This window comes from Canis lupus, chromosome 29 (assembly GCF_048164855.1).
Source record: "Canis lupus baileyi chromosome 29, mCanLup2.hap1, whole genome shotgun sequence".
Lineage (NCBI taxonomy): Eukaryota > Metazoa > Chordata > Mammalia > Carnivora > Canidae > Canis > Canis lupus.
Genome location: NC_132866.1, coordinates 6466325 through 6479098, shown reverse-complemented (window position 1 = coordinate 6479098; position 12774 = coordinate 6466325).

The following is a 12774-nucleotide window of genomic DNA, read 5'->3' as shown; positions in this document are numbered from 1 at the left end:
ATAATGGCACCTTCCTGCTCCTTCCCTGGGACAAACTCCAGGACAGAGACCCAAACTCCACCCAGACTTTATTCCAAACATATGGTGTTACCCTATAAGCTTTGTGAGTCTAAAAGGACTTACACACACACACATAAATAAATAAATAAATAAATAAATAAATAAATAAATAAATAAATAATAGAAGACACTTTGAGAATTTCAAAATTAGAAATGCCAAAGGTCCTTCTGTTCTTTCAGATGCTAAGTAATCAGTAATCTGTTGTTTTATTTGAAAAAAAAAAAAAAACCATAATCCACCCCTGAAACTCCCCTCCTATCTGATAAACTTGAGTTTATTTGATTTTATGTAAAGTCGAAGTCATTTTCATCTCGGGAAGAAACTTTTTGTTTTAATGAACAGAATAGGATATCCCGTACTTCTGGTTAAGCTCCCCATTTCTAGGGTCAGAGGCTTTTTACACAAAGCTGGTTTTCATCCTAAGTTACGTTGTCACAACCGAAGCAGTGTATCTTATAAACTTTAGTGTCAGCTCCATGAGTCACTTCTCAGAGGCCGCATCACTTGTAAAGGATGGACTCCTTGAATACAAAACAATCCTTTACGGTTCATCCTGCGAGTGTGGAATACGTTCAGGTGAAAAGCTATGAATTGAAGAGGGGGTCCACTGACACTCCTGGCACATCGTTCCTCAGAAAGTTCCAACTGGGCACAGAAACTTACAGCGGAAAACCTCTGGTAAATGTAGATCTCTGCCCTCCGACGTGTGCAAAGGAAAGGAATCTTTAACTTGGCTTCACCTTCCCAGGATTTTTCTCCATCTTTGGACAGGGTCAAATAGAATTCATTAGCCAATTAGCTCCGAGAAAATAAGGCAGCATATATGCTATTTCATGTAGAAAAAGAGCAAAGTGTTCCATTTTTCTGCTTTTTCGGCTGAACTGACAGATATTCTTTGTTCTCCAGGAATGTGATGATTTAGGCCAAAATTCTGCTTCCTGAATAATTTAGATAATTGCCTCCACCCCACACTTTGCTGGAGTCGGAGAGATTTGACTTCAAAAGGCAGGTGATCAAATTAAAATCATGTTTTGACGGACCTCGCTTTGAGCTCTCTTTGAAAGAAAAAGATAGATATTTACTGCTTAATTAAATGTTTCTATGTGTTTTGAAAACATAAATGAACCATACAAATGCCGAACGTTATTAGTCTAATGTTAAGTGGCGAGCAGTGAAAAAGCTCTTTTGAAATGGAGCTTGCTATCCTAGACTCTCTTCCATAAGAATCATCCATCCAATCAGACGTTTTTGTCAAACAGATGTTAGGTTTAGATGTTGGAGGAGACAAAGCTTTCCTCCTGGCCCTCAGGAGTTGTGCGTACAAAGTGATGCTTGCTCCTCGGCTCTGAGGCTGACAGTCCGTGTCACGTCACTCAGAGCCAGTGTCCTGTGCTGTAAACAGGAAAGAGGAGTCTGAGGCTGCCCACAGCTAAGCGCTTCCTGGGTGCTGATGACACAGGAGCACCCAGCAGGTGTGCCCAACAGGAGTTACCCGTGGAGAGAAATTAAATAAAAGTTAATTTAAAGAAATGGGACTGCAGTCGGACTTGCCTCCTGTAGCAGAATGGGAGCTTTGTGATGTGACTGTTGACTCACTTTGTGGGTATTTTCTCGAGGCCTCGGAGAAGGCTACTAACGCAGAAGCATGGTCTGAGCACGTGAGTTGTTTGCCTGGCAGGAGCCATAATTTGGCCTGAGCCATCTGCATCCTTGTCTGGGTGACCCACTTGTGGGTCTGCTGCCTGCGGGGGGACATGTGCACCTGTAGCCCCAGAAGAGGGAGAGAGACAGGGGCGAGGCGAAGGGAGTCCCCTGCCCCTCCTGCCCACTGGCACAGGCCCTACCCTGCACGGACCCCGCTGTGTGCCATGTCCCTGCCTGGCCCTCGGCGGCTCCCTGGACGGGTCACACCCCAGGCGGGTTGGAGCCTCTGCGTGGTGGGCCTCAGCACTGCGCCCTCCAGCTCCTACTGAAGACATGAATCTCTGCCCCTCAAAAGTCTGCCCAGCTCTCCCGCAGCGGCCCCCCCTCCCCAGTTCACAGAGAAAACAAAAGCCCTCAGGCAGGAACATGACCAACCCTATAAACTAACCTGACCTCACCCATCCTCTCCTCATTTCTCGTCTTAGTAATTATGCCAACCGCAGACAACGCCTACATAGCACATGGAGTCTCTACCTCTGCTCCTTTACTTACTCCTCACGATACCCCTGTGATGTAGGTGCTGGTCTCATCCCCATTTTAGAGATGGAGAAGCTGAGGTACGGAGGGGTTAACACGGAGGCCACACACGGAGTCTGAGTCAGAGCCGGGACGTGAGCACTGTTTGGCCATCCATCACGGTGCTAAGATGAAGAGCAGCTTCTCAGCTCCGGCCAGTTTCTCTGCAGCCTCGGGGCCCTATCCCGGCCCACCTTCTGCGGGGTTCACTCTCACAACCCTCCCTGACCCCCTGGATCACCAGCTTTCCCTTCTTATTGGCCCTTTCCCAACAACAATGAAATACACCCAAGTCTGCCAGCCATCCCCCCATCTTCCAAAAGTCCTGGATCCCTCTTCTGTCTTTCGCTGTCTTCTCCCTCCCCCACCTCCCTCTCTTCCTGCCTCTCCTCCTTTCTTCCCAGGCCCCTTCATTCTCTCTCTCACTCTTTCCTATCCTCCTGCTCAAAACCAGGCTTCATGCAAAAGCCACCAGCACACATGGGCTCCATTTCCTTACCTTCCACTTACTCAGTCCATGGCGAGCTGGCTTCTGCCCCCATCACCCCAAAGAAATGCCTCTCATCTTGCCAGTGATCTTCACTGGGTCACTTCAGTCATTGTCTTGGCACAGCACTGAGGGGGGCACTTGACGGGATGAGCACTGGGTGTTATTCTGTATGTTGGTAAATTGAACACCAATAAAAAATAAATTTATTATAAAAAAAAAGAAATGTCTGTGTAAAATATGCAAACAAACAAGTATATAAAATCTTCTAAGATAACCCAGCCTATTTCTCCCCACTCTGTTCCCCATCCCTCTAACAGCTTACCTCTGGAGATCCCCCAAATCAGCACCCCTTTCCCTGACCTCATAGTTCCTCAGCCTGAGGTCCTGGGGCACCCCCCATGCCCACCTCCCACTCCCACTCAACCTGCAAAGTAAGATTTTCCAGGTGGGGTCCAGTATGATGCAGTGTCAGCAGTTATAGGAGTTGAAACCCGGGCACATGGCAGTTGGAGACCAATGCTCCATATCTGCCCTTCTGTGAATCCTTACGATTCAGGGATCTCCTTACAAACAATTAGATTGAAAACCATAAGAAGGGATTATGCCTTTGAAAATATTCACAGATATGAAGGAAAGATAAGTTTTATCTCTGGTGTTCAGTAATGCTTGTGGCATTTCATCGATCCCTGCTGTTTGCTTACAGCACTGACCCCTTCCATAAAGCTGTATTGAAGATGCCACAGCAGCCACAGCAGGACAAGAGCGGGAGCCATGGGGCGCATGCATGTGCTCTGAGCAGCTTACATGTGGGAATGGACATCTTGGACACTGATGATCTGTTTTCTCGGCTCCCACTTTTTGGGACAAGAAAATCTTATTTAGAAAACAAAATTGCTTCCCAGACAAACGCAGATGAGGGAAGACTTTCCACCTTATGTGAAAATGCTCAGTGACTTTCATTCCATGTCATTAATAACTCTACTACTTCCTGCTCATATGGTAGATTGCTACTTACACACCACTTCCTGTGCCTTAGCACATTTTACCCTGACAACAATACAGAGAAATGGGCAGGGCATTCTATGCATCATTCCTTTCACGGATTCCTAACAGGTGCCTGCGATGTGCCTGACCCCTGCCCAGGTACCATGGGAACACACAAGAGGGCCTGACTTGGAGGCTGCTGCCCTCCCGAACCTTGCAGGCTGATGGAAGAGATGAGCCATAGGCACACCATCTAGGTCAACCTAGAAGGTACCAAGGGTTTTGAGACTCCATTGTAAATGCCCTAAAGGCAAGAACCGGCTCTTTTTGTATCTCAGCACCAAGCCCAGGGTCTGGCAAGAGCCAACGTTCGGTTAACATGGTTAAATGAATAAGAAGCATCGAGCACTTTGGAAATTCAGAGTTGGGTTGGGATTGGGGGTGGATCACTTCCTACTTGGCGTAGGTCAGTGGATTGAGGCTTCCAAAACAAGGAAATGTTTGGACCTAGCAGCTCCTAGTAATCTGTAGAACTTCACAAGATGTCTTTGTTCAGACCTTTACAGATGAAGTGTAAATTCATGGAAAAGATGTTAGAATGTCAACCTGTACATCCTACAGCTTGTATTTGGGTCAAAGGCTTATTTTACCCAAAGTGTCCATTTGCATTCAGAGACCTCCCACTTAGTATTAGTTTTAAAGACTTCTCTCATGTTTTGTTTTTGTGTTTGCTTGGTTTTGCTCTATTTTCTCATAAGAAAAAAGCAATGCTGGGGTACCTGGGTGGTTCAGTGATTAAGTGTCTGCCTTTGGCTCAGGGCATGATCCCCGGATCCTGGGATCGAGTCCACATCAGGCCCCCCTGCAAGGAGCCTGCTTCTCCCTCTGCCTGTGCTCTGCCTCCCTCTAAGTCTCTCATGAATAAATAAATAAAATCTTTAAAAAAAAAGAAAGAAAAAACTAATGCCATCTCATAAACAATTTTGAAAGTAGAGACAAGTTTGAAGAATTAGGGGGAAAAATCACCCATAATCCCACTACCTAGAGGCAACCATAGTAATTATTTTTGGCATATTCCTCTACAGCATTCATATATGTATGTATTTTTAACATTGATAAGCACCATTAAAAACACAATTTAGAGTACTTTCCACTGTCAGTAAAGCTCTTCAACAGCTCCCTAGAGCACTGTGCAATGCGACATTGTTGCTAACGCTATAACTTAAATTTTCATCGTGTTCAACATTTGGCTTGTCCCAATTTTACGTTAATATAAATAGAGCTGAAATGAAATCTTTATAAAGTGTTACCCACATTTTGGGTTATTTGATTGGAATAGGTTCCTCAAAGAGAAATTATGGAATCCATGGAAACAAACATTTGAAGGATCCTAATTAGATACGTATTACCAAATGGCTTTCTAGGAAGTTTGCCTCAGTGTACCCTGCTCCCAGGGGGTTTGATGCTGTCAACATTCTTGTTCACCAGCTCTTCCAGTTATATATTGCTGCAGAACAAACTATCCCCCAGGTGAGCAGCTTAAAGCCATCAGCATTTCATTCTCTCTCATAGTTTTGTGGGTAGGAATTCAGGCTGGGCTCAGCTGGCTGGTTCTTCTTTCCCGAGTAGCACTGGCTGGGGTTTCTTGGGGAAGGGTGGGTTCAGTTGGCAGCTGGTCTGGTCTGGAGGGTCCAGGATGGCTTCTCTGCATGTCCCGAACCCTGGCTCCATCAAATCCCTTCCCTCTCCATGTGGTCTCAAGGCCTTATCACATGGTCTATACCACATGTAGCCAGACTTGTTACAAGGTGCTCAGGGTGCCCCAAGTGAGCCAGTGTTCCCAGAGGAAGGAAATGGAAGCTGCCAGCCTCTGAAGGCACAGTGTCACTTCTGTCATAGTCTGTTGTCAAAGCACAGAGCCCACCCAGCCTCAAGGGAGAGGATCAAGCCATTATGTCTCAGCAGAAGGAATGTCAAAAGATTTGCAGCTGCTACTCATTCACCCTAAGAGCATCGAGGATTATTGTAAGAAATATTAATTTGCTTGCTAATATGAAAGATAAGATATGGTTAGATAAGCATTACCTTCATTATAATTTATCCATTCCAGTCCTCCACTTTTTCATATAATAGTTGCCACTTGAATTTTCCCACCTGTGAATCGTTTGGTCCTGCCCTTGGGTCTCTGCTAGCTCTGCCACTTACGACTTCCAGGTGGTGAGAGGCTATGTAAGCTCTCCAAGCTTCTACTTCTTCATCTGCAGAATGGGAGTAATAATGATACCCACCTGAGAATCTGTGAGAGTCACTGGGATTTTAAATGAGAGAAAGAATCTAAAGAGTTTAACACCGTGCCTGACCCATGACGAACACTCAATACACGCTAGTGACTATTGCTAATCGTTATCATTTGTTCAGAGTTTTGTCACGACACGCAGGCGCCAGACTGAGGACGTGCAGATGGAAATATGCAGGGCCCCGGGTTGCTGGGGGTGCCAAGTGACTTCAGACAGAGGCAAAGCCAGGCATCCTCAGTGCTCTGCTCGATGCCAGTTTACAGCCCCAATTCCCTGGCACCTCTGCCCAAGGGCAGGGAGCTGACGGCTTGCGAGTGGGCACAGTGCCATGCAACGAGATGGGAATGAGAACAGGCAGCCAGGGGAACATGTATGTGTCCTGCCGTGTTTGTTAAACAAACCGTTCCCAGCCGGGGAGCACTAAAACAGCTGTCAATCCTGGTCTTACAAATCCTGCTAATAGGAGACGTGCAATCATCAATCCAGTTCTGGGAAGAATTACCTTTCAAACTTTTTTTTCTTAAAGAAACAGTATAGTACACCCAGCAAATACAGAGAAGTTGATTTATGTCTCCATCCATCAAACTGAAATAAATGTTATTCCATGGAAATGAGACCAGCGCTTTGAGACTGGAGGTAGTAAATTCATTTGTTGAGCACTGACTGAGGGGCACTCACATTTGTCACTTCCCCCTCTTGTCTGAAGGTGACACTCTGCACCCGGGCACCGGCAGCATGAGGTCTTTTGGTGGCATCCGCCGCCACCCCCACCCCCCCCCCCCCCCCCCCCCGCCCAGTCATGATAACGATTGTGTCCCGCCAGGCTCACACATCCCTTCCTGATTTGAGCCCAGTAGAGTGCCTGGCCACAGCTGGCAGCCCTTTGGGTGACATTCTGGACCACACGTAGATCAAACCACGGCCTTGCCAGCCCTTGGTGATGTTTTAGGTGGGTGATGGGCCTGGATGGAGGACAGGCGGGTGCGGGATGCAGCAGGGGGGAGAGGCGGGTGATGAGGACTCAGAAGGCGAGGGCTCCTCCATCACCTACCAATCATGATACCTAGGCTTCCTGTGTCTCAGTTTCCACATCTGCTAAATGAGGATACAAATGCCTTGCCCTGCCTACTTCACAAAAATGTGAAAGCACACGAAACAAAAACCTTATTACCATACGAGATATAATCATAACTGAAGCAAACAAATTATTTCTGTATTGTTCTTTATTATTTTTAAAGATTTTATTTATTTATCTGACAGACAGAGAGAGAGAGAGGACCAGCAGGAGGAGGGGAAGAAGCAAGTTCCCTGCTGAGCAGGGAGCCCAATGCAGGGCTTGATCCCAGGACCTGGGATCGTGACCTGAGCCGAAGGCAGACGAGTGACCAACTGAGCCACCCAGGTGCCCTGTCTGTATTGTTCTTTAAAAGGACTTTCACATCTAGTGTATATTTCATTCTCCAACAGCTTTGGAAGGGTTTAATAAATACTGTTTTCCCATTTTATAGAATGGAAAACTAAGGTGTGTTGAGTTTGACCTGCCGGGTCTTAGAGTAGAACCCAGGCCTCCCACCCTCCGCAATTCCCACTGGACCACACTGTCTTCAGGTGAATATGGGATGCTGGATAGGTTTCTAGGGCCATGTTTTTATTTCTCAGTAGGTCATTTCCAGCCGGGCTGCAGTGAGTTGGGACTCAACTTGTATGCCTGTCGGCTGCTCGCCTGGAGAAGCTCATAGACACCCATCCTTCATCTTTCTCAGCCCGTGGGACGCTGGATGGGGAGGACTGGGTCATTCGGAGTGACCCAGTTGGCAGTACGACGTGAATCTGGGAAAAGCAAACACCTTGCTGCAGAGAGGCCAGACTTGTCAGTCAGGTAGAACTGGGTCTTAATGTCTCTGCTTCCTGCCCGGGTAAGTTATTCCATCTCCCTGTGTGTCGGTTGCCTCAAAATTGGGGACAGTCAATCATGCTGTGTCTGGCTGGTGGGGGATTAATCATGTCCTGCGTGCAGAGTGGCGGGCCCAGTGTCTGGCACCGAGTGGGTGGGCACGTTTTCTTCTTTCTTTCCGTATCACATCTCTTACCTTTCACTTTTTCTTCCTTCCCTAGGGGGTCTTGGCAAAATCTCAGAGATAAACCAGACATACTTGACCTTGGAGATTTCTTGAGCAGGTCACGTTCTGTGGACGTGCTATGGCAGAGCGAATGGGCACAGAGCTCGGGAAGAGCCAGGCTAGCCTCTGAGGATGGAGACAAAGCAAGAGGGAGGTGGTTGTTCATATAGTGCAACCCATCGCCTTCAAGTATTCCTTGGAACGTGGTACACAGTTCCTCGTGTGCTGGGGAGCAAAGTGACTGCAGAAGCCCTAGCAGCTGCTCCCACCTTTTGCAGGATAACCGTGTAGGACCTGTTACAGGTCCTACACCCGAAGACTGGATTACAGATTCCAATCTCCTTAGAAGAATTGCAGAGGAAACCCATATTATAATAATTTGGGACATTTCACTCTCAAAATTCTGCTTCCGAGAGGTGCAGAGGCTGCCACCCACCCCACCCCTGACCCCCACCCCCAGGGGGATTTTAAGTCCATTCCTTCTGTTGATCCTCCTTCCCTCTTCCTCCTCCAGGCCCTGTGTCTCTCTAGTCATTTTCCTGGGTCTGGATCTCAAACGTCTGGCAGCAGGTGGGGAAAGGTGTCCATCCCCTTCGAGGACAGAGGAGGAAGAGAGGATGAGCCAGAGAGATGGGAGGTAGGGCAGGTGACAGGGTGGGAGCATCGCACAGTATCTCTTCCCACCGCACATGCCCGTGGACCGGCCAAGCTCCCTGGCACGCGCCGGTGGGGAAAGCCATGATGAAGAATGCCCACGAGACAAAGAGTGCGAGTGGGTGCCTTCCCCGGCCCCCCGCATCTCCTAGCCTGGCTCGTGTGGGAATGGCATGCAAGGGTCCTGTGTGCATAAAGGGGGGTTGTGTTCAGATCCCCAGGACTATGTAGACACATCAAAACGCTTCTGAATCTCTCCTTTTTGGGATGGAGGTGCTGGATCATTTTGAGACGACCCCTGTAACCCAGAACAAGTAACTTAAATCTCACTAAGGCTTCCTTACTCAGGTTTCTGCCCCAACCTAAGACAATTTATTTATAGCTCCCTGAATGTAATAAGGTTGAATAAAACCTCATATGTCAGGCTGTAACAAAGTCTTTGGTCTGCTGGATGACTTGTAACTTCACCTGGTGCTGATGCCACGTGCTCAGCAGCATTCCTGGGGCTCCCGACTGTTGCCCTCCACTGGGCTTTACAGCCTGCATTGTGGTGCTTCATAGCACCACGCTTGGTCTCGAGAACGTGGGCCTATGAGCTCCCTGGCCCTGTCGTTCAGCTTAATGGTCGATGAGCTTGTGTATGAGCAATCCTTTCTGAAAGTCCGTAGGATCCTGTGGGTACTACTGGATATTTTTAGACTGGAGTTTGGGGGGCGGGGGGTGGAATGTAGGCTTTTTGATACTGAATATGCCACAGAAGTAACATAGTGTATTAAGAGTGTGGTGCAATGTGGTCCTGGGTGGTGTGTGTGTGTGTATGTGTGTGTGTGTGTGTGTGTGTGTTTCCGTGAGCTAGAAGAACAAGCAGGGCATGGGCTCTCAGCTCACTCAGTTGCCCTGTTATTACTGTTAGAGTTTCTACTATTTCCGCTGCCAGGGGACTTGTTTGACCTGTTATCTCATTTGGCTTCCCCCAAGGCCCTGACGTCTATCTGCTGATGATCTCTTTTGCAGAAAGTTAAGATGTTTAAAGTGGTCAGGCTTTGGAGGCAGAGGGCTCTACTTTATGATCTAGACACATGTGATTTCCCCCCACCCCCCAAATTTTCAGGCATGCAGCGACGCCTCCTGCCAGAAGGGACTGCCGTGAGCTCCGGTCTCCCACCTCCCAGCCACCACCGCCGGTGTGGTCTGAGCCATCACCTCGGTCCCTCTGCCTGTGTCCTCTCTGAGAATGGAGGGTTTTGAACTGGATCCTGGAGGGTTAGAGCCAGAAGTGACTTTGAAGCTCATCTAATCTAAAGCCCAAAGTCACACTGAGGGGTGGTGACAAGGCTGGGACCAGATTCCCACCACCCTGCGTGTCTGCCCACAGGCCCGAGTGCACAGTAGGCACCTGTTCAGGGAACTGGCAATCACACTCAGGAGATGCAGATGCCCCCCCCCCAAGTTCTCAGCATGGCTGCATCCAGGGACATCACAGGCCCTACAGAGGGGGTTTTTGGCACCACCCCTCCCCTAGCCCCCTGGTCCCAACCTCATCTCTTCACCTGCTTTCCAAAAGTCAGGCTGGACAACCTACTAGAAAACCTCAGGCTGTAATACTCTCTGTGCCTCCCCATCCCTGAGAGCTCCGAAGGCCTTGTCCTACATCTCCCGGTTCTCCTGTTGCCCCTGCCACTCCAGCTCCCCTCACACCTCTCTGTATCCAAAGAAGGAGGGGGAGCTTCACCCTGAACAGCCCTGTCCTGATGGCAGGGAAGCACGGTGAGAGAGGTGCAATCTGTGCCGGCCAGCACCTCCTTGACATCCTCCCATCTGCCCAGCGCTCACCCCCGCTGAGTCCTGCTAGATGGTTTCTATTTCCCCACTTCTCCTCACCGGGATCCCCTCCTACTAATGGCCTTTTGGAGCATCCGTCCTGAACCCAGAGGCTCCCTCGCTCAGTTGAGTCTGTGCTGCTCCCTCTCATGCCCTCTGGGGTGTCACAAGCACCTCGCCACTGTCCCATGCTGTTTGCTCCGAGTCCAACACTATTCCCTCACCTGTCTTCATCCAGCTGTGGCCGACTCAGCTCGGCACCAGCTCCTCCTGGAAGCCTTTCTGACCATCGTCTTCCACCCCAGTCCCACGTGGTTCCGGGTGGGGGAGCACCTTCATTTTTTTTTTTTTTTTTTTTAGGATTTTATTTATTTATTTGAGAGAGAGGGAGAGGGAGAGAGCGGGCTGCCCATCCAGCAGGGAGCCCGATGCAGGGCTCGATCCCAGGACCCTGGGATCATGACCTGAGCCAACAGCTGCCACTTAACTGAGCCACCCAGGCATCCCGGGGAGCCCCTTCTTTGTAATGACTCTCATTCAGCAAACATCTGTTGGCTGCCTCCTGTGTGTTGGCCACATGTGGGCACTGGGGACACAAAGACATGGTCTTGGCCCTTGGGAGGGTGATGTGGGGGACACAGGACTGTGCCTGTGCTTCAGCATTCTCTTCTCCAGAGCATCACACTCTCTTGTCTGGGTCCCCCGCTGTGTACTCTGGAGGCCTGGGAAGGGTCCTAACCATGTTTATATCGCCCCAAGCACAGGTTCTAGCACATACAGTCCTGTGCCCTCAGTGAACACATGAGCGAGCTGGTGGGTGTACAAATGGACTTAGCCACAAAGGTATGGTGCGGGACTGCGAGGCACCATCCAGCCCTGAGACGCTACCTTTCCACCGACTGTCACACTGTCACGTGGAGAGGTTACTGATAACCCCGTTGGGCAGATGTGTTGATGGAGTGATTTGTAATTAGGAGTTTCCTGAGCAAACACCGTGGCAAAAGGGAGTCGTGCGGTAACACTTGCTTCCTGCTAACGTGTTCTCTTCTTGCAAGCTGGAATCATATGGGACAAGATTTCATGTGTGAGTGATTTATGGGGGAAGTGCTCCCAGAAGCACAGGTGGGAGTGGTGGTAATTTCAGGAACAATCTCAGCCCCAGCCTGATTCCACGGAAAGTTCTGCAGGAAGAGTTAGACCTGTGATGGCTTATTGTCTGTGTCCACTTTCCCGGACTAAGGGATGCCAGATAGCTGGCAAAACGGTATTCCTGAGTGTGTCCCTGCTGGTGTCTCCAGAAGAGATTGACATTCGAATCCGACGACTGAGTAAAAGATGTTTGCCCTCCCCAAAGCAGGGGGGCATCGGCCAATCTGCTGGGCACCTGCGTGCGTGGGTCAAAAAGGCAGAGGAGGGGCGCCTGGGTGGCTCAGTGGTTCAACATCTGCCTTTGGCTCAGGGTGTGATCCTGGGGTCCTTGGATCAAGTCCTGCATCGGGGTTTCCGCAGGGAGCCTGCTTCTCCCTCTGCCTGTGTCTCTACCTCTCTTTCTGTGTCTCTCATGAGTAAGTAAATAAATATTTAAGAAAAAAAAAAGGCAGAGGAAGGGCAAATGCTCTGTGTGTGTGAGCTGGGGCATCTCCTCCTGTCCTCAGACAGCAGCACCCCAGGTTCTTGGGTTTCCAGACTTGGATCGGGACTTACACCATCAGCTCCCGTGGTTCTCAGGCCTTTGTACTCAGACTGAAAATACACCACCAACTTTCCTGGGGCAACATCTCAGCCTCCATGACCATGGGGGCCAATTCCTATAATACATCTCCTCACATCTCTATCTGTATCCATATCTGTATCAATATAAATATCTGTATCTGTTGATCTTAATCAATACCATTGATTCTATTCCTCTGAGAACCCTAATTCAACACCTCAAAGCTGAGCCCAGGGGAACAGGACCTCGACAGCCCTTTGGGCCCCAGTAGCGCCCAGACGGGCCTCTGAAGGAGCCCTGGTGCTGGGATGGGCCAGCAGAGACCAGGGCCAGGGAGCTGGAGGTCAGTGAGGAGCATCCACACCCTGTGCAGACAGGAGTATCCAAGACCCTGGGGACGGGGTCCCCTTGTTTCT